At 36.7% G+C, this 18,643-nt stretch overlaps 1 long non-coding RNA gene across 2 annotated transcripts; it reads right to left on the reverse strand.

Moving 5' to 3' along the window:
• Positions 1 to 405: 405 nt before the first annotated feature.
• LOC103566919 (uncharacterized) lies at positions 406 to 17,333 on the reverse strand. 2 transcript variants are annotated; one of them, XR_548599.2, is made up of 4 exons: positions 17,122 to 17,333; positions 7,503 to 7,609; positions 6,230 to 6,334; positions 406 to 639 (listed from the first exon to the last, which is right to left on the reverse strand). It is a non-coding gene; the product is annotated as an uncharacterized lncRNA (long non-coding RNA). The 2 variants fall into 2 exon arrangements; XR_011538107.1 differs by lacking the exons at positions 6,230 to 6,334; positions 7,503 to 7,609 and having other exon boundaries at positions 17,122 to 17,328.
• Positions 17,334 to 18,643: the final 1,310 nt, after the last annotated feature.

An 18,643-nucleotide genomic window follows, 5' to 3' on the forward strand; every position in this document is an offset into this window, starting at 1 on the left:
TGCTATATATATGTATGTTTTATCTGTCTTTTGGGGGATGTTTTAAAATGGAGGTGAATATAATAAGAACATTGGACAGTAGAAATTAAAAGTACTGATTCTGCCATGTCTGTTTATGAGTTTACAATTTCGATTCTATGGGTTTAAACATAATAAGAGCACAAAATGGAGAAGGAAGCAAAGAAAATGTATGATGCAAAGGAAGACCATAGACTTAAAAGTCAAATAGACATGGCTTGTAATAAGTCTAGTTTTTCTGCTGTGTGACTTTTGAACTCTATTTAAGCTCTTTGGCTTTCAAATTTCTTATCTATATAACAAGGACAGTTCTTTCTATTCCGTACCATTGATGTGTCTAGTTTCATCCTTGGCACAGGAGCAGCACTCAAAAAACGTTAACTCTCATTCCATGAATGTCATTATTTTATTCATGGTAAAATTTCTGTTAGGCATAGAAAAGACAACGTCAGATATTTTTAAAGTTCAATATAAGGTCATATCGTGGTTCTTTTAAAACATATTGTACTTCGGGCTGGTCCGGTAATACAGTGGTTTAAATTCATGCTCTCCTCTTTGGCAGCCTGGGGTTCACGGGTTCAGATCCCAGGTGCTGACCTCCAAACCGCTCATCCAGCCATGCTGTGGCAGCATCCCACATAGAAAATAGAAGAAGATTGGCACAGATGTTAGCTCAGAAACAATCTTTCTCACCAAAATATATATATATATATATATATACACACACACACACATTTTATATCATAATAACAATATCATTAATACACTTTCTTTTTTTATTGAGGTAACACTGGTTTATAAAATTATACAAATTTCAGGTGTGCATCATTATATTTTGATTTCTGTGTAGACTACATCACGTGGACCACCCAAAAGCTAATTACCATCCATCACCACACGCATGTGCCCTCATCCCTCCTGCCTCGGGATTACTGTAGTTGGTATTACACGTTCAGTTAATAAATGATTTAGAATTCAGTTGAAGAGAAGAGAATTCGCTCTATTTTATGTTAGCAGGAAAGGATTTATTCTGCAGCAGTAAATACATACAGGAGTTTGGGAGGGGCTGAAAAAACTGTCTCTATCCTGATCTTTCAGGAACTATTACCAAAAATATGCTCCAGAGCCAGGTTGCCAAGAAAGCCTCTGTTCCTTCTACGATTGGTGAGAAAGGTAGTTTAGCAACAGGAAGTCACTGCTGCAGCTCCGCATCACCTCTGACGTAATTCTCACGTGCGAAAATGGATGCCTCAAGCCCTGCCCCTTTTCCCACAGAATTTAATTCTAAATGTAAGTTTTGCTCAAGTCTATCTGATTTGCAGGACCAAGATCATATTTGAAATTCTATGTTCAAGGAAGATTAGAAAATAAATTTTTTGGCTTTTGAGCCCCTTGTTGTAGGAATTTTCTTAGAAAGTAGTTAGAATGGATCATTATCAAATCAATATTGTATATCTACTACAGTCCAACACTTGCCACTCAATAACCCACTTCCACCCTTAAATTTCTAAACAGCAATAGTTGGTAACAACAGGTACCTTCCTAATAAATACAACATCTTTCATACAAATGAAATAGTATCCCGATTTTACTCTAAAAGCACAGTCTGCCTGATGTTCATTTGTTTCTTAGTTTAATTAGAATGCCATCATGATAGCCATGATATTTACCTTGTGGATAAAAGTAACACTAATATATCCTATCTACAATAGTTTGACAAAGAGAGAGAAATAAAAGAAATTTGGTTAACATGAAGGCATAAAGGAAGAATATAAGGATAGCTGCCTTAGGCTCTATATTTGTATTAGGTAATAATTAGATTTTCAACTTGTTCCTTCCTCCATTCATTCTGTATTTCCTTTGTTCACAGTTACTACCTCTATTCTTCAGTATTTTTTTTGGTGAGGAAGATTAGCCCTGAGCTAACATCTGTGTCCATCTTCCTCTATCTTATATGTAGGATGCCTGTCACAACATGCTTTGATTACCAGTGTGCAGGTCCGGGCCCGGGGTTCTGAACTTGTGAACCCCCGGGCTGCTGAAGCACAGTGCACAAACTTGACCACTACACCACCGGACTGGCCCTTACTCTTAAGTATGTTTTACTGTTCAGGTGGCCTAAAACTTTATTCGTAAAGGATCTGAGTTTTGATGCTCCTGCATATGTGTGGTTACTCCCATCTTTCACTAATAACACTTGTCATGGCAGTACATGAAACACTCCTCCTCCCCTCATTGTGTTAAAACAACCCATTTGCCCATGATAATCATAATCAGTTATCCCAGATAAAGTAGTATTAGTCCCCTTTTTTGGTTTGTTGGTCTAGCAGCATGAGGAGCCCAAAATGACCAGCTAGAGATCTCAATGACAAATTCAACGGCATCACTATGGCTTTATCTAGTGGAGGCATTTATCTAAGAACTCTAAACTAACAGAACTCTGTTATGCAAGGAAAAGGAGAAAATATATTGTGAATTACTCACTAGGTATAAGAAATGCTACTTCAGGGGCTGGCTCTGTGGCCAAGTGGTTAAGTTCGCGTGCCCTGCTGCAGCGGCCCAGGGTTCGCATCCTGGGCGCGGACATGGCACCGCTCGTTAGGCCACATTGAGGTGGTGTCCCACATCCCACAACTAGAAGGACGTGCAACTAAGATATACAACTGTGTACAGAGGGGGTTGGGGAGATAAAGCAGAAAAAAAAAAAAAAAGATTGGCAACAGTTGTTAGCCAGGTGCCAATCTTTAAAAAAAAAAAAAAAAGAAAAAGAAAAAGAAAAAAAGAAATGCTACTTCTAATTTACTTGATTCCAGTTCCATGTGCTCTGAGTATGAGAGAACTAGCCCAGCCTCATATATTGGTCACTGATTTGCAGAATATTCTGTCACCTCTAGGACATCATGCTTTCAAAGTTTTGTTTGTAACCATCGCAATAACAGAGTCTTTAAGAGTGCATACAAGTAGTTACTTATAGGTGGTAGAGTAAGACTGGTGAGTTCTATGGGTATAAACCAGCTGCCTCATTACTTTGTCTGGGAAACGAGTTCATTCACTCAGAAGTGGAATATCCTGATGTTGAATCCTGATGTTAAGTTTATGGTAGCATTGTTGGCAGAAACATGGCAGGGAGAGATGCATAAACCACAATAGGTGTCTCTTCAAGTAAGAAAACTTTCCATATTTCACAAGCCCCAAGTTAACTAACTGGTCCTCTAGAGATATATTGCTATTTGGAGCCCTCCATGTTCCTCATGGCTGCTGGCGTTGGACACACCGAGTGGCATAGCTGGATTGTGAAGAGCAAAGCAGTGTGAGTGCACTCATCCATAATTTCTGTCCCCAACAACATGAGCACTTTTGCCCTGACCCCTTTAAGCGAGTGTGGGATGCCTTGGAAAAGAAGCCAAGTAATATCATTAAAAAAGAGGCCATCTTACTCACCTGACTTAGAGCTTCTCCTACCAAGAGAAGCATATAACACACAAATATCCTCTCACTCTGGGTCGATTTTGAGAAGTTCACAAACTTACCTCTTCCTCAAACCTCTTTGTAATCTACCTATTTTTTAATATTTTTCTCTGTTATGCCCTGACCATCTAGCCAAACTATCGCCTATTGTTTTTGAACATATATTACTTCATACTTGCAGCCATGTTCCTTCCATGCATTGTGACAGCAATGTGCCTCATTCGAATTGCTGCTGAATGGCAGAACTTTCTCCCCTCTCCTTTCCAAACAGTGGGCTGTTGCAGCATTACAGGCACTCTTTTAACTACTTCTAGTATATAATGAATAACTGTTTGTAAACCAAATTCTTTTTTTAAATTTCTCAATCAACTGGTCATAGGACCAGTGGGCATGCACAAATGTGGGTGGACTGGCAGAGCCAGTGCCATAGAGGTTGATGCACTGAATTCAGAGACTTCTATAACCTTTAGAATATTTCTAGTTATAAATAATATACTTTTTATAATAAATACAATGTAAAATTTGAAATTATAAAGATAGTAGTTATAAGTATAAAAATTAAAGTAAGACCTTAGTGGACTGCCCATCTATGTTAATCTTTGGTATTCCATGAACCATCAGTCACAAATTCTGACGGCTCTTTTGTTACTTATTATGAAAACCATGATGCCCTTGTTTCTGTCCATTCAATGTTTCCACTTGGCCTCCGAATTCTGAGATCTCATCATACTCATTAAAATCAGACCCAAATCGATACAACCCTCCTCATCCTACTAAAAGAATAGAAAATAGTATACTATGACTTCCTCACCAATGCATTTCTCAATGAGTTGGTGAAAGGAATCTCCCTTGTGTTCTCTCAGGAGTCATAGTCAGTGGATATATAAATTAATCATACATGACTAAGCCACTCCAACATTGTTAACTCGTGGAGGTGTTAGGATCCCTTCTTTGATGTTTTACTTTGGAAATGTTGGCATTTTGACAATTTAGTATAAATCATATTTGGGCCCATGTTTAAGAAACCAACCAACAAAACAGAGAGATTTTCAGATGTCTCTGTTAGAAATAATATTCATATTCTCTGGGAAGTGCAGCCTTATAAACATATTTATCCCAAACTAAAATTGTGTTCTTTCCACCTTCGTCTAGCATATTTGTAATTAACTCCCATACATTTTCCTCAGTTCAAAATCGACTATGATGAATAAACTTTATCTCCAGGTCATCCTAAGATCCCTCTCTACAGAGGTACATACAGTGCAGGAGTATTAATGATAAGGCTAGAGAGCAGGTATCTCCTTGAGGTAACATTATCCCAGGTCTTAAGGCAAATCAAAATTAGCCTCATCACTTGGGAGAAAAAGCTACTTCTATGGGCAAGGAAAGCTCATTGGGCATCCCAGGACTTCCGAGTCAACTGAATCCACTGAAATCTTCCAATTCTAATTTTTGAGGGCTCATTATTTTCCAATAAACACATTAATTTTCTCATTAGACATTTGTCAAGACTATAAAGGTTTCCAACACCTTAATGTAGCAATCAATAGCATTAGACTCTCTGTGCAATTGTGGTAATTGTTACCACTGTTCACCAATATTCAGTGACTATTTCATTTTTGATTCTCTAGACATGTCCTATGATGGCAATTACTAACTCCTTTGGGGGGGGTAGAACCATATTATTGTTTATGTTCAGTCAGTTGTGAGTTGACTTGTATGCACAACTTCAAGGATAGAGTATTTAATTTCTGATACAAGACATTCCAGACTTTCTTTACAACTAGCATAGCCACTATGTTCAAGAAGGTAGCTGCTGCATCAACAGTGTGTGTCCTTTCGAGGCTATGAAGAAGCCTCTCCCTCACCAGCAATGGACAGGGAGTTTAAACTATTTTATTTTGAGCTACTTAGATTTTGGGGGTTTGTTTTTTAATGCAGAACAGCTTAGCCATTCTGATTAATACACTGATTATCATGGGTGCTAAGCCTATGCCCTCACTGCATAAGAGATTATAATTCTTTTGGGGCACTCAGAGAAATTCTCTGGACCTGGGATGCTGTTTTGAGTAGGACTTTAAAACTTGGGCTTGTCCTTTTCCTTTTCTGCACTCTCCAGCACAGCTGAAGCAGTTCACTCACTCCAGAACTCATTCATTCTTCATTTTTGTCATAAGGTATATTGTAGCAGTTAATCAGCTGATCAAATGTTCTCATTCAATAAACACTTTCTCCCAGGAGGCTACTGATAATCATTTAATTTGCTCCTTTGATACAGCATGTGATGGAATAACAGTGTTCTTTATTCTTATGTTAGCAAGATTCCCATTGTCTTCAAACACAACCAGGCCAGATACTCAATACCAGATGCCCATTTCCTTGAGGCTTATTACCAGGCACAAACTGCTGTATTAGTTATAGATTTGTAGCAAAGACAGGACTCACTCAAGCTAACATACACAGAAAATAATGTATTATAATGAACTTAATTTCTTACTGAATTATTGGGAGGCAATAGAAATAGACTCTAGGTTGAGATCCCAAGAATAATTTCCAAGCCAACAATATAACTAGGCTTCCAAAGGGACTGCTTTTCCTGCCATAATCAGGAAACTTCTTGCCATATCAGGAATTCACTACTACTGATGCTTCCTTCATAATCACAACACCTGTGCTATACTACACATACACACACACACATGCACAAATGGATGCCTGTTCATTGCTTCTCTTTTCAATTAACTCAGTTTTGAATTCAAGTCTTATCCAAGTGTGCCTGATCTGAGGAATCCAAATCATAACAAGGAATCTTGTATTCCTGTTTTGTTCTGTTTTGGTGATTCAGCATCTGCATTATAAGAAAGAATATTAGAAAAAGGGTGGAATGGATATTGAACTGCCTGAGCCAATACATCTGCTACAGTTTACTCACATGGTAGAGATTTATGGAGTGAAAATCAAATTGTGAAAAAGCATTAGAATTAGCACTTCAATTTTGAACTGTTCCTTCCAGCATTTACTCTATAGAATTGTTGCCAAACTTTTAGTTTAATTCGCAACTTTAAGTACCTAATTTGTGCCAAGTTTTGGGGATACAAAGATGAATTATAACAGTTCCTTACCCATAAGGGGCTAACAGTCTATAATGCAGGATAGAGTAATCAATAGCTGTGGTAATTCAGGTATTAACACTGTACCAAGAGGTGAACAATATGCTATGAGATTTATTTAGCTTTGGGTGGGTATACAATGGATATTTGGGTACTCCTACATGCGTATATTTAAATCATGACTTCAAGAATATTTTTACGGTCTTAGACGAGAAGGAAAATATATTATTTGACAAGATAAGAACATGAATAAAGCATGAAAAGATGACTGTCCACGTGTAAGTATATGATGTCTGTTCATAGTATGTATACAATAAATATTTAATGAAATAAATATGAAAAAACTAGAATGCAGAGGTCATAATAGAAGGGAACAGAAAGTAGGCCAGGAAAATTAGGATTTTTAGATTTTTAAGGGCCTTGTAAGCCAGCTTTGAACAATGAGTCGTGAATGGAAATCAGGAAGTATCACTCCCAGGTCAGAGCATTTAATTGCTGGTACAAGACCACCCAGAGTGTTCTTTCCTCTCCTTCAAAACCACCAATGTCCAGAAGGAGACTGTGCCAATCATAAGAAATGTGAGAAAACTCAACTCTTCTAGACAAAGAAATCCCTTACTCATATCTTTATAATGATAACTCTGAAAGTACTGAGGTGGATAGATTATAGTGCCGATAGCCAGAGTCAGATCAGACAGAATACAATGTAAAAGTCTGTCTACTTGAACAGAAGCAGCAGTTTAGATGAAGAAGCTCATCGCAGAGACGTTGTAAGGAGGGAAATGAGAGGACTTAGTTGAAGTAAATATCTAGATGAAGAGGGAAGGGGAGAAGCCAGCAGTTTCCATCTTGGCTCTCTGAGTGAATGGTCATGTTTTCATTGGGACATAGACATTTAATGCTTACCAAGTGTCTATGTATGTTCCCATCGTGCCCCTGCCTCTTGCTGTAAGGTAAGATCATGTAACTACTTCTCGTCAATGAACTATAAGCAGAAATGATGTGTGTCTCTCCTGGGGAAAAAATAAAATTTACTATTTATTATATGCCAGTCACTGTTTTAAGTACATTCATTATATGTAACAATCCATTTGCTTCTAGAACAATGATATAAGGAAGGGTTATTTCATCCTAATTTTATAGACGAAGAATTTGAGGCACAGAGAAGTTAGATAATTTGATTGCATAGAGCTAGTATGTTGGACCATATTTTACACACGCTGAATTTGAGACAGGAGTATCCAGTGTGCATATAGAGGTATGTTCTTCATGCTTCACAGATTTAATTTTGTGATTAATTACCGTAGAGTTGATATCTGAATCCATAGACAAGATAAACATATCTGGAAGCATATTATGCAAAAAGAAAAAGACTGAGGTAGTGCCCTATCAGGAGATATTTTTTTGAGACTTGAAATGACAAGTGCACACACAAACACAGTAGTATCAAGACTGGTGCATCTCTCCCTGGCCCTAAGGTTCTAGATCTTGCTGGTTTTATGAGGCTGACAGCTCATATTTCTAAAGCCAGTGCAGGATGAGTGGCAGAATTGCAGACCACTGCATAGAGCTGAGTCTCGCAAAGGCCTGGTGCCGGTCAGCAGAGCTCTCCACCACGAGGGCTACTGAGCTGATCGTCTCTGCCTCAATCTGAGTGGAGGGGAAAACAAGGGAAACGTCCACCTGATGCTTCCTCACTACACACCCACACTCCCTAAGGCTGGGACAACAACTGAAACTGGTCACCCTAAGAGTTCAAGGAAAACATAAAATATAAAGTAGACTAGTAAATAATGCTCCTCTTTGTGGAAGAACTTCTTGCAACTGTCCAGCTTTGGTAATGTTTCTTTCTCCACTTTTTCTTTATTATTATTTCTGAGAGATAAACACTTTTAATACTCCTTATTTTAAACAATCTTTCTTCTGCCCTACTCATCATTATCTCTCTGATCCAGCCATGACTCTGACCTCTGGGGGCCTTATATCTGAAATGCATGATTTCAACTACTATGTGCATATAAATGTTCTCTGATATCTATTTATATCTCTATGTCTAACTTGAGTTTCTGATTCCCTCTAAAAATTCTTATGCTTTGATGTCTGCCACACATCTCTAATTAGTTGTTCAACCAATATACAGAAAAAATTAAGGGTACATGATGGTTAACATTTCTTAATATTTTTATTCCTATGAGATCTCTGCAAGGCAAAATATGTTATCAGGGAGACAATATATTGCTGAAAAGAAAGCCTTTGGAGTCAGAGTTCTTTGATTTCAATCCTGTTTCTGCTGCTTATTTATACGTGAGAGTTAGAGTCCTCCACGCTTCAACTTCTGAGCCACAGTTTCTCATTTGTAAGTTGGGGATAATTGAGCCTACTTCACCTGTTGTGAGTATTAAGTCAGTAATTCACAGAAAATTACTATATATCTAATGTATCTCAGGTCCCCTACAAAAGTTAGTTCTCAACCCTCTATTTGGTATTTTTGGTTAGATTTTTACTACCAGTCAGCCAATTGGGTCTATCGATTAGGATTTTTCAAATGATCTTCTTCAAAAATTTTTTGGTTCCAAGTTTTTGATAGTTTGGATTTTAAGAAAATTTATAATATGTATTAAAATTAATACTTTTTACTCAACAGTAATATGTATACCTTCCTTTAATTGAATGGAATTATGAATATATTATTTTTAAATAGTTTAATATATATATTTTAGCCTCTGTACTTTTTACATTGGGGAAAAATTTTCATTGACAATCATATGAGTATTCTCACTTGTTTGACTTTTTCACTCACCTCCTTTAAAAATGCAGCTTACAACTGATTATTTTATGAAATTCTCTTTCTTAAAATAACTAAATTCAGGGTCCAGCCCGGTGGCACAGAGGTTAAGGTCACACATTCTGCTTTGGCAGCCTGGGGTTCGCCAGTTTGGATCCCGAGTGCGGACGTAACACACGGTTTGTCACGCCATGCTGTGGCAGATGTACCACATATAAAATAGAGGAAGATGGGTACAGATGTTAGCTCAGGGCCAGTCTTCCTCAGCAAAAGAGAGGAGGATTGGCAGCAGATGTTAGCTTAGGGCTAATCGTCCTGAAAAAAAAAAGCTAATTTCCATCCTCTGACAGAAATTAATTACCCACTCAGTATATATTGGAAAACTCACAACCCTAGTTTGCAGTGATCTATGTTCAAATGCTGAAGTATCCCCCCCATTATGTAAGCTGTGTGTGTGTGTGTGTGTGTGTGTGTGTGTGTGTGTGTGTAGGTAAAAATTTTGAAAGAAATTTTGGGAAAGTCTTTTAGGAATGTGATTTAAGTTAAAATAGAGATTCATGAATGCTCTTTAAGTGCAATGATTTTGATCAAATAATCTGACTTATGAAGATATTTTGCTGTTATTTTTCTTAAGAATTTTCAACCAGCTTCCAGTTTCCAATTCAGACTCTTTCTGATAAGCAAACATCTATTGCAGAGCATCATCAATTTTGTACCCAGAAACAGAATAGACAAGTATGTTTGCCTCAGTGGGGACTATCCTGACATCCAATTGCTTTCCTGTATTTTATTGTAAACCAATAATGGGCCAAAAAAACTATTCTTTGCAGAGAAAGTTATGATTAATTTGTCTGGTAAGAAGACCAAAGGCTCTCCTTTCAACCTCCATCTGCACAAAAGAGAAATATTATAGTTGTTGCTTTTTCTTTTCCTTATAGGTTTCTAACTTTTATTTCAAAATACTAATAAATAAAATTTACACCTCAGCTCATTATGATAATGGCAGTCGGTATCGCCAATATAGCACAGACTGAGGGGAATTCTATTTCAGGGCAGTGAAAGCTTGTTAACAAACGTGTTCAAAAATAAATTCTTTTAGAAAAAAAATTATAACCCATTTTCAATTTTGCTTAACTTCATACATTATTTTCTATTTTGCAGTTTTAAAATGAATATAATTTGAAAGAGAAACTAATGTTTCGTATCTGGAGTGTGTTTTATGCCAGAACGAAAAGTACACGCCATAATCCCACGTACGTGCAGAGGACACTCATCTGACAATCATATTATCTGGAAACAGAGTATCAGCCAGGAACATCCAGGGATTTATTTACTCACTCAGGCTTTACTATTTGATAGGTGCTGGCTCGAAGGATGAGAAACACACACATCCCCAAACACAGTAGTCACAGAGACTACAGCAAATCAGGGGACATGGAGTTCAAGCATCCCTGCCCAAGCCCCACATACAACCTTTACTCAGGAGAGCTGTTAGCCCCTGAGTCACATCTCACAAGGGAGCGAAATAGGCCTGATGATCGAGCAGTCTGGCTCACAGCTGATCAAATAAGTAAATCAAGCCTGAGTGAGCCTGCTCAATGGTCAAGACATTGACAAGAAATGAAAGCACTTTGACTATGAGAATAGATAGAAAAGTTTTCCCCACCATGTAGTCCACTTATTCAACTACAAAGTAGCTCACCGTCTTGTTAAATTCCATTTAACCTCTGTTTAATATTTGTTGATTGTCTACTATGTGACGTATACTATGCATGGCTCCTGGCTTTATCAAAAATAGATGAGAAATATAGTCCCTAATTAAAAGGAACTCATGGTATTGTACATATGGATGTGTATTTGTGTTTGTGTGTGTATCTTTGGGGGATACTTGGTTTAGGTTTCAAGAGTCCAGATCAATCAGAGGGGATAGAGTGTCAAGGGAGAACTTTTACTAAAATGAAAGTTACTTAAAAATAAGGGTTAAGTCTGAAATTGCTGGCAGAGCAGGTAACGAAAGTATTACAAAGTGGGCAGAATGACAAGGTATCCTAGAAAGAGAAGAAGGAGGTTGGAATCAGAGTGAAGATGGAAGCACCCATCCCATTGTGGTAGCTGAAAGAAGGAAATGGGTGAGGATCAGGGAACATGAGAATAAGTGAGGAGGTGTGAATGTCTGCATGACTGTTCAGCAAATAGTCACCTCATTTCCTGTCCCACTGTAGGCAAAGTCTATTTCCATACCTCACTGATACTTTACCATATGACAAATGTGTTGGCCACCAGAAGCAGAACATGAGTTCCAAATGTAGGTTTTAATAAGTATCAAGTGTTTCTCCTCAACACTCTGGAAACTTTTGACCTCCACCCTGAAGACTATACCCCATGTAGCTTCTGCCCCTCTAGCCTGAGCCCAAAAATCAGACAGAGCAGAGTCCCTCAATCAACCTGAATACCTGTATGAATAAATAGCTTTTGAGAATAACTGAGGGTTCTCATTGAAAATAAATAGTTATTGTTGTATGCCACTGAATTTTGGGGTGTTTTGTTATGTAACAACAGCTGAGTAATAAATTAATTGGTAGCTAGAATGAGGATGCTACATTATGAGACACCTAAAGTGGATGACTTTAGCTTTGAGACTGGCTAATAGATAACAAAGAAACTTTTATTAGAAGCATGATAAATAGTGAACCATGGCATGTAATAGCAAAATATTTGATAAAACACTTGCCTGTGATAACTTGGAAGATTAAACAAATATCTAATGAAACTGTAGTATTGAGAAAGAAAGTTTTGAGTAGCATTAGGTAGATGATACTAGTTGCCTTTGGTAAGATACTGCAGAGGGGAAAAATGAGTCCAGAAGAGAGCTGGGTAGTTTGCAATCAGAACTTGAAGGGAACATATAGAAACCATAAATTGCAGGGTTAAAATCAAAGGCATAATCATTACAACATACCTTCAGGAGAAAGACAAAAATTCAGAGCACTGGATAAGAATGTAAAACCCTTTGTTAAGATCTCTAAGTGAATTAAAGTGGCCTCTAGTACATTCTTTGAGCTGGACAAGGAGCCACTAAAAAGTAGAAGGATGTGGTCCTATAGAAGCCTGATAAGTAAAAAGAACTATAATTATGTCTGCAGAAAAAAAGCAGCATGTTCATAAACAAACAAACAATAAGAATCCAAAAGCTTCTGGTTCTGTCGTTTGTCAGTTGGAGTTCACTGGCATCATGTATTGGTTGTGATATCATCAGTGGTATCATGACATCCACAGCTTACAGGAAGCTATATTACCAATATCTCCACCAGCCTGGAACAAATGAGACAGTCTATTTCAATGGAAAAATACCTGAGAGCCACCAGCTTTCTAGAGACAAGAAGCAGCCTGCGAAAGCTGCCTAACCAGCAAGGAGTACTGCTTTAAAAGGAGCGAAGTAGGATTATAGATAAAGAAGGACCTCCCAGAGAGTAGTACCAAGAGTGGTAGAGATGAATGGAGAACAGGTAGCCACTTCCAAGGAGCAAATCTGGCATTGATTCAAGGAACATCCTCCAGCCTCCGGGTTAAGGCGTCTGGCAACATTTGCCCAGAAGGAATTTAGAATTCCTGTGGACCGTTCACTACTTCTGCTGCTTATCCTTCTTGTAGAATGAAAATATTTATTGTGGATATCCTTGCTTGTTTCACTACTGTAAGTTGGGTGTGTGGAGAGTAAATGATTTGTCTCTTTGGTTCCGAAGTCTTCAAATCAAGAGGATGTACAGCTGAACAGGAGGTAGAGGATGAGATTCTTGTCTTAAAGTGATGCTGCTGTAACAGGTAAGTCTATTAGTGGTGTTAGAATAGGAGTACGTGTGTTTTACATGCAAGAGGACATGTGGAATATTTGTGAAGAAGAGAGTAGACTCTGATTCAGCAAATATTCACTCCCTCCTACCTCCCACTGTGGGTACAGTATACTTCTAAGCTCACTGATTTTGGATTTGACCATAACGCTTATTTTGGTCAAACGAAATGGCAATGGAAACAGAGTACAAAATCCAAGCATAGACCTTCAGATGTATCACATGTTTCTGCAGGCTCCTCTTGGAGCTTCTGGCTCATGTAATGAGAAACCCATAGCACAGGTAAGCCCTGAACCTCTAGTTTAGACTCCTGAATAAGATTTATGGGACAGAGTGGCCTCAGCTGACCTATACATAAGCAGACCAAAGTAAAGCCATTTCAATTAATCCTTAGAGTCACCATAGCTGACATATAGACCTATGGGCATGAGAATGACTGCTTATTGCTGCCCACCTCTGTGTTTGGGGGGCATGTTGTTATGCAGCAACTGCTGACTAATACAGGCAGGAAACTTAGTTCTGTGAGAAATAAGGAACAAGGACATCTGTTGAAAGTAGAGGAAAAGTGGTGTGATAAGGACCATGATTAGACTATCAAATTATTTTAAAAGTGGTTATGAGAAATAAGAAGGCATATGGAAACAGAATCTAGGGCAATATTGGAGACAAATTTTCTTTTTTTTCTTTGCCCACAGTGAAAGAAGTGTCACTTGCTGGTCAACTCTAAATGAATTCTTCCTTTATTCCGTGCTCTCTTGCCCTTTTTGAGATTTCACGTTATTTTGTATTTCTTTAGTGTCACAGATCTTCAAACTCTCCCTCTCATAATTACATGCCTACTTAAATCTCCTTTTCAATTTTTTTTAAATCTATAAATCTATCTATCTCTCTCTCTCTATATATAAACAACAATAAGAACACACCAAAAAGTATTATTACCCTTTTAACGCAATCATAAATTCTTAGCCTTTTAAAAACAAAAGATTTTCAAGGAGCAGAATAGACCCTTGAGATTTTGAACAGACACCTACAATTTTTGCAAAAGATCTTAGCTTTTTAAAATGCCATTTTCATGATAGAAGGCACATCATTTACTAGCAAAGAAATTCATTGGTGTTTATCAAACACCTAACATATTTTTGGTGTTTTCTCTATTTCCCACCTAATTCTCACAATAAACCTCCTAGTATGTTAGTGTTACTGTACTTATGTTAAATTAGAACCTGTCAAAGTGATGAACAATGTTAAATTCAGAGGTAAAATTCATCATGTCTCTTTCATTTCACTTCCTCATTCCGAAGTAATTCTCGGTGTTTCACATGCCCCTCCAATAACCTTAATAAAAACTAAAGAATCCTAAACTCTTTCTGACCACCAAACTGCTCTTTGCCAGATTCCATTCATCTGGAAGTCTCTGCCATGTTAAACATTATTGACTTTTATTTCCTCTTTCAAATATTCTTGTCTTCTGTGACCTTACATTGCTCAAGCCTTCTGTTTATCAATTCTTTTTGCAGGTACTCCTCGTGTCCTCATTCCTTAATTTAATCAGATCCTATGGGTTTCTATTTTCCTTTTGATCTACTTCTCTCTCTACGTTATCATAACAATCTGTACACTTGCATGGTTTTGATGCCCAAACTATATTTCTGTTTTTTCTTCCTTTCTACGCTTTAGCTAAAGTCTCCACATATCCTCAATTGTAGCTTTGTTTATGATTTCATGAAATAATATTTTGTGCATTGCTTTCTGCTTGTGTTGAAATCTTATATCCTTCAAAGCACTACATAAGTTTATTAAGGGTAAATATGTATTCTTCGTTTTCTAATCTCCTGAACCTATTGAAATGTTTGGATATAAATCATCAGTAAACATATTTGCATTCACTTGTGCATAATAAACTTTTTTAAAAGCCCCAATGAGGGTCATTAGGATCTGGAAGCATTTTAAAATCCCATGAAATCACTATTATCTTAAGACAAACAAACTAGTGCTTATAACCGTGTCTCTGATGAACCAACAAAAAATTAAATATTAAGTGTACTCAGTCAAGAAAGTAGAATATATGGTAAATAAATTAGCCTGAATTGTTCAAACAAGCTAAGTTTTCATCTTAAAGAAGATTAACCACACGATCTGAACATTTATTTATTTCAGATGTTCTTTTCAAGATAGATTCATAAATTGTTGCTCTACTAAAAGTACAATTTAACAGTAGCTTCCAACCTATTCTACATGCAGAACTGTCACTATCTCATTACCATAGACGATCTGTCCTGGCTACTGAGCGATTTCACAGCTTTGTCTCTATTTAGATAGATTGTGGCGCTCTAGTCCCAGTGATGGGTGTCATCTACTCTGAGAGAAAGTAAAACCTCCAGGATGCATTGTTATCTAACCAGAAGTATCTTCCACAGCGTCTTGGAGTCATTCCCCAGAGTAAAATTTGTGCACTGGGGAGACATATCTTCTGAAGTTCTAATTTCATTTTTTAAGGTATGTTGAGTTTTAAAGAACTGAAAATACTAGATATTTAAGTTTTAAAAAAACTCAAAATTTTAATAAAAATAATTATTGAATTTGAAAACAAACCTGTATGTTAGGGGAACTAATTACATCCTAGAATAATGTGAAATAACTTTACAACAACCTCCAATCAGATAGAATCATTTTCCGCAATTTTTTATTACCAAACAAGATAAAATATAGAACAAATGTTAGATTTACCCTTATAGGAAATCTATTCTTCACTTCAGTTACAGTGAATAATTGTCATTTATTCACAATGTTTCTTTTAACATTATTAAGAAGAATACACGTATTTTTACAAATTTTAAAATTCGTTCGTTTTTAACGTTTTCTGAAAAATGTCTATGTAATTATTAAAATTCTATTTTCTCTGTTTAAGTTACTAAATATTCTTTACTTCTAAAGAAGAACATTTGATAAATTTGTGTTACAGTGCTCAACTGGAGGAAATGGGCCTAAAGTGCTTATAACCAGTTCTTCTCCACACTGTACCTGCGTGGTCTCCTTTGCATAACTTGTTCTGAGATATCACACAATTGCCTAATTGTCTATTTTTCTAATTTTCATACCTAATAAGTTCCAGTTAACTTTTCTTTTCATTAAAGATATGAAATTAGGAAAGCCCTGCTTTTAATAGGAAAAATAGAGTAAAAGAATTCTTTATCCTAATGTTGATTTTCTGCCTTATTCCTCTGTGGCGATAGATCTAAACACGATGATATGAGTTACATAAGACGAAAATTGATCCTTCTTAGTTTTTGATTTATTTGCCTTTTAAAAAAATATTAAAGGAGATTTCATTCCTTACAGAGAAATTCTTGATTTTCTAAGCCTTTCCTGAGGGGCTGAAATGAAAATATTATTTGGGAAGACAGGGTATGGGACCCCCAGAAGTAATTATGTATATCTGCCAGTTAGAACTTAGAATTCTCCTTTAAGTCATCTTTAAAAGATTATTGTATTGGGGCTTTATAAAGCAATTATGGGGGACCCAAAAGGTTCCAAATGTGTGTCTGAATGATCAAAGATAACAATGCTCATTCTAAGGCATGTCACTACTTTACAGGTGTATTAACATTGTTGGCCAAATAATGACCCTTTGTTCAATAACAACATGTGGAAGTGCATCTCTCTAGGTCACTGTAGGACAAGGCGTCATTCTCAGCCTCCTAAGCGATTTTAACCATTATCATGAGATGTTATTGCCATTCCTATTAATATATAATATTGATATACCATATGTCCTGGGATGGAGCTTCAATATTTGCCTAACTTTAGCTATTTCTTACATCATTTTTAAACTTCAAAATCACATTTAAATGAATAACGTCTACTTCTTAATCTTATTCCATATTTCATTTACCTCATAATATTCAACTTCCATTTTCTGTATAGATTGTGAGGCCTAGAGCGCTGCTTCCTGTTTCTCACAGTTTGGTAGCCATTGACTTCTAGGATGTAGAAGTTTTCTAAAAATTGCTTAGACTTAATTCATTCTGAACGTTCAAATCCGTGGGCAGGAGCGACAGAAAATTCCTTGAACTTACTCCAAGGAGGGCAATCTGTTTATGATGTGTTGACATGGCAACAGTTACCTTGGACACCCAGCTTCTTCTTGTTTTCATCACTCTACCTTATTTTTGCCCTTTAATATGCAGCATCCAGCTCATGCTGTGTTGCAGGGATTTGATACTGTATTTCTGACCCTCTCCCATTACCCATGGCCACATGTAAGTGTTGTTTCCACACCAGTAGTTATCTTCTTGTAACATGATTATTGACGTTTATAATGTTTGAACATGTCAACAGTTTAACCCAAAATATAAACCCAATAATGGTATTGGTTTACAGATTTTACGATTTAGTATCATGAACACGTTCTGTGAGTGGCAAATACAACAGCAGAATGCTTGTGAGCTTATACATATACTTGGTGGGAAACAAACGTTTCTTTCTATCATGATTCGTTAGTAAATATAGATGCTAACTGCGGAAGTTAATATTCTTTTTGTGTTTTGAGGTTGACTTTTTTTTTCCTTTTTCGTACTTAAGTCCCAGTCTTTGGGATTCAATTGTCACTCTGATGCTTACCAGAGGCAAGTTATCCAAAAAGTTACTTAACCCGTATTGCTTCAGTTTTATCACCTATGAAATAGAAATAATAAAAGTTACCTATTTATAGGACATTTGAGGATGAAGTGGAACAATACATAGGAATTGCTCAGGATACCACTCCTATCACAGCTTTGTTAACAAATAGTGGCTATTGTAATATAATAGAGTAATTTGGGTACATACGATTTAATGGTGTGAACTAGTGTCTTAGTGACACCACCAATTTGTTTCTAAATACATCTTAAATGAGTAGGAAAGCTGAGTAGATGGGTAAGTGATATGGTCAGAGACCACTTTATTAGAAATTTCTCTTTATCAATACAGAAAATTAAAATCTTGCTCTATAATACTCAGTAATAAAATTAGAAAGCAATATTTGAAAAAATTAGTGCACTATGTTATCAGAACTAATGCACTAATCTTAATTTTGCTGCTTACTGGCCACATGAGTTTGAACAAATTGGAGTTCTGCTTACATTGTGACCAAGATCTGAACAAACCGAACTCCCTCAGATAACAATATACTCTGTATAAAATGGTGTTCTGCAAAGTGAGCAAAATCGGGAAGATTCTAGAGGGACTTTGAAACTTGGACAAATGGACCAACAAAGGTGAGTTACTCATTTAGGGATGATTCTCAACAGCTTTTTAGCATTATACTGATAACAGTGATATTTTATTTTCATATGGTCTCCTTGAGACTCCCCCGCCCCCCAGCACTCTGCCTTTGAACCTAGTCTGTAGCAGAATTATCTACATAATAGCAAAAC

The sequence above is a fragment of the Equus przewalskii genome, chromosome 3 (genome assembly GCF_037783145.1).
Source record: "Equus przewalskii isolate Varuska chromosome 3, EquPr2, whole genome shotgun sequence".
NCBI lineage: Eukaryota > Metazoa > Chordata > Mammalia > Perissodactyla > Equidae > Equus > Equus przewalskii.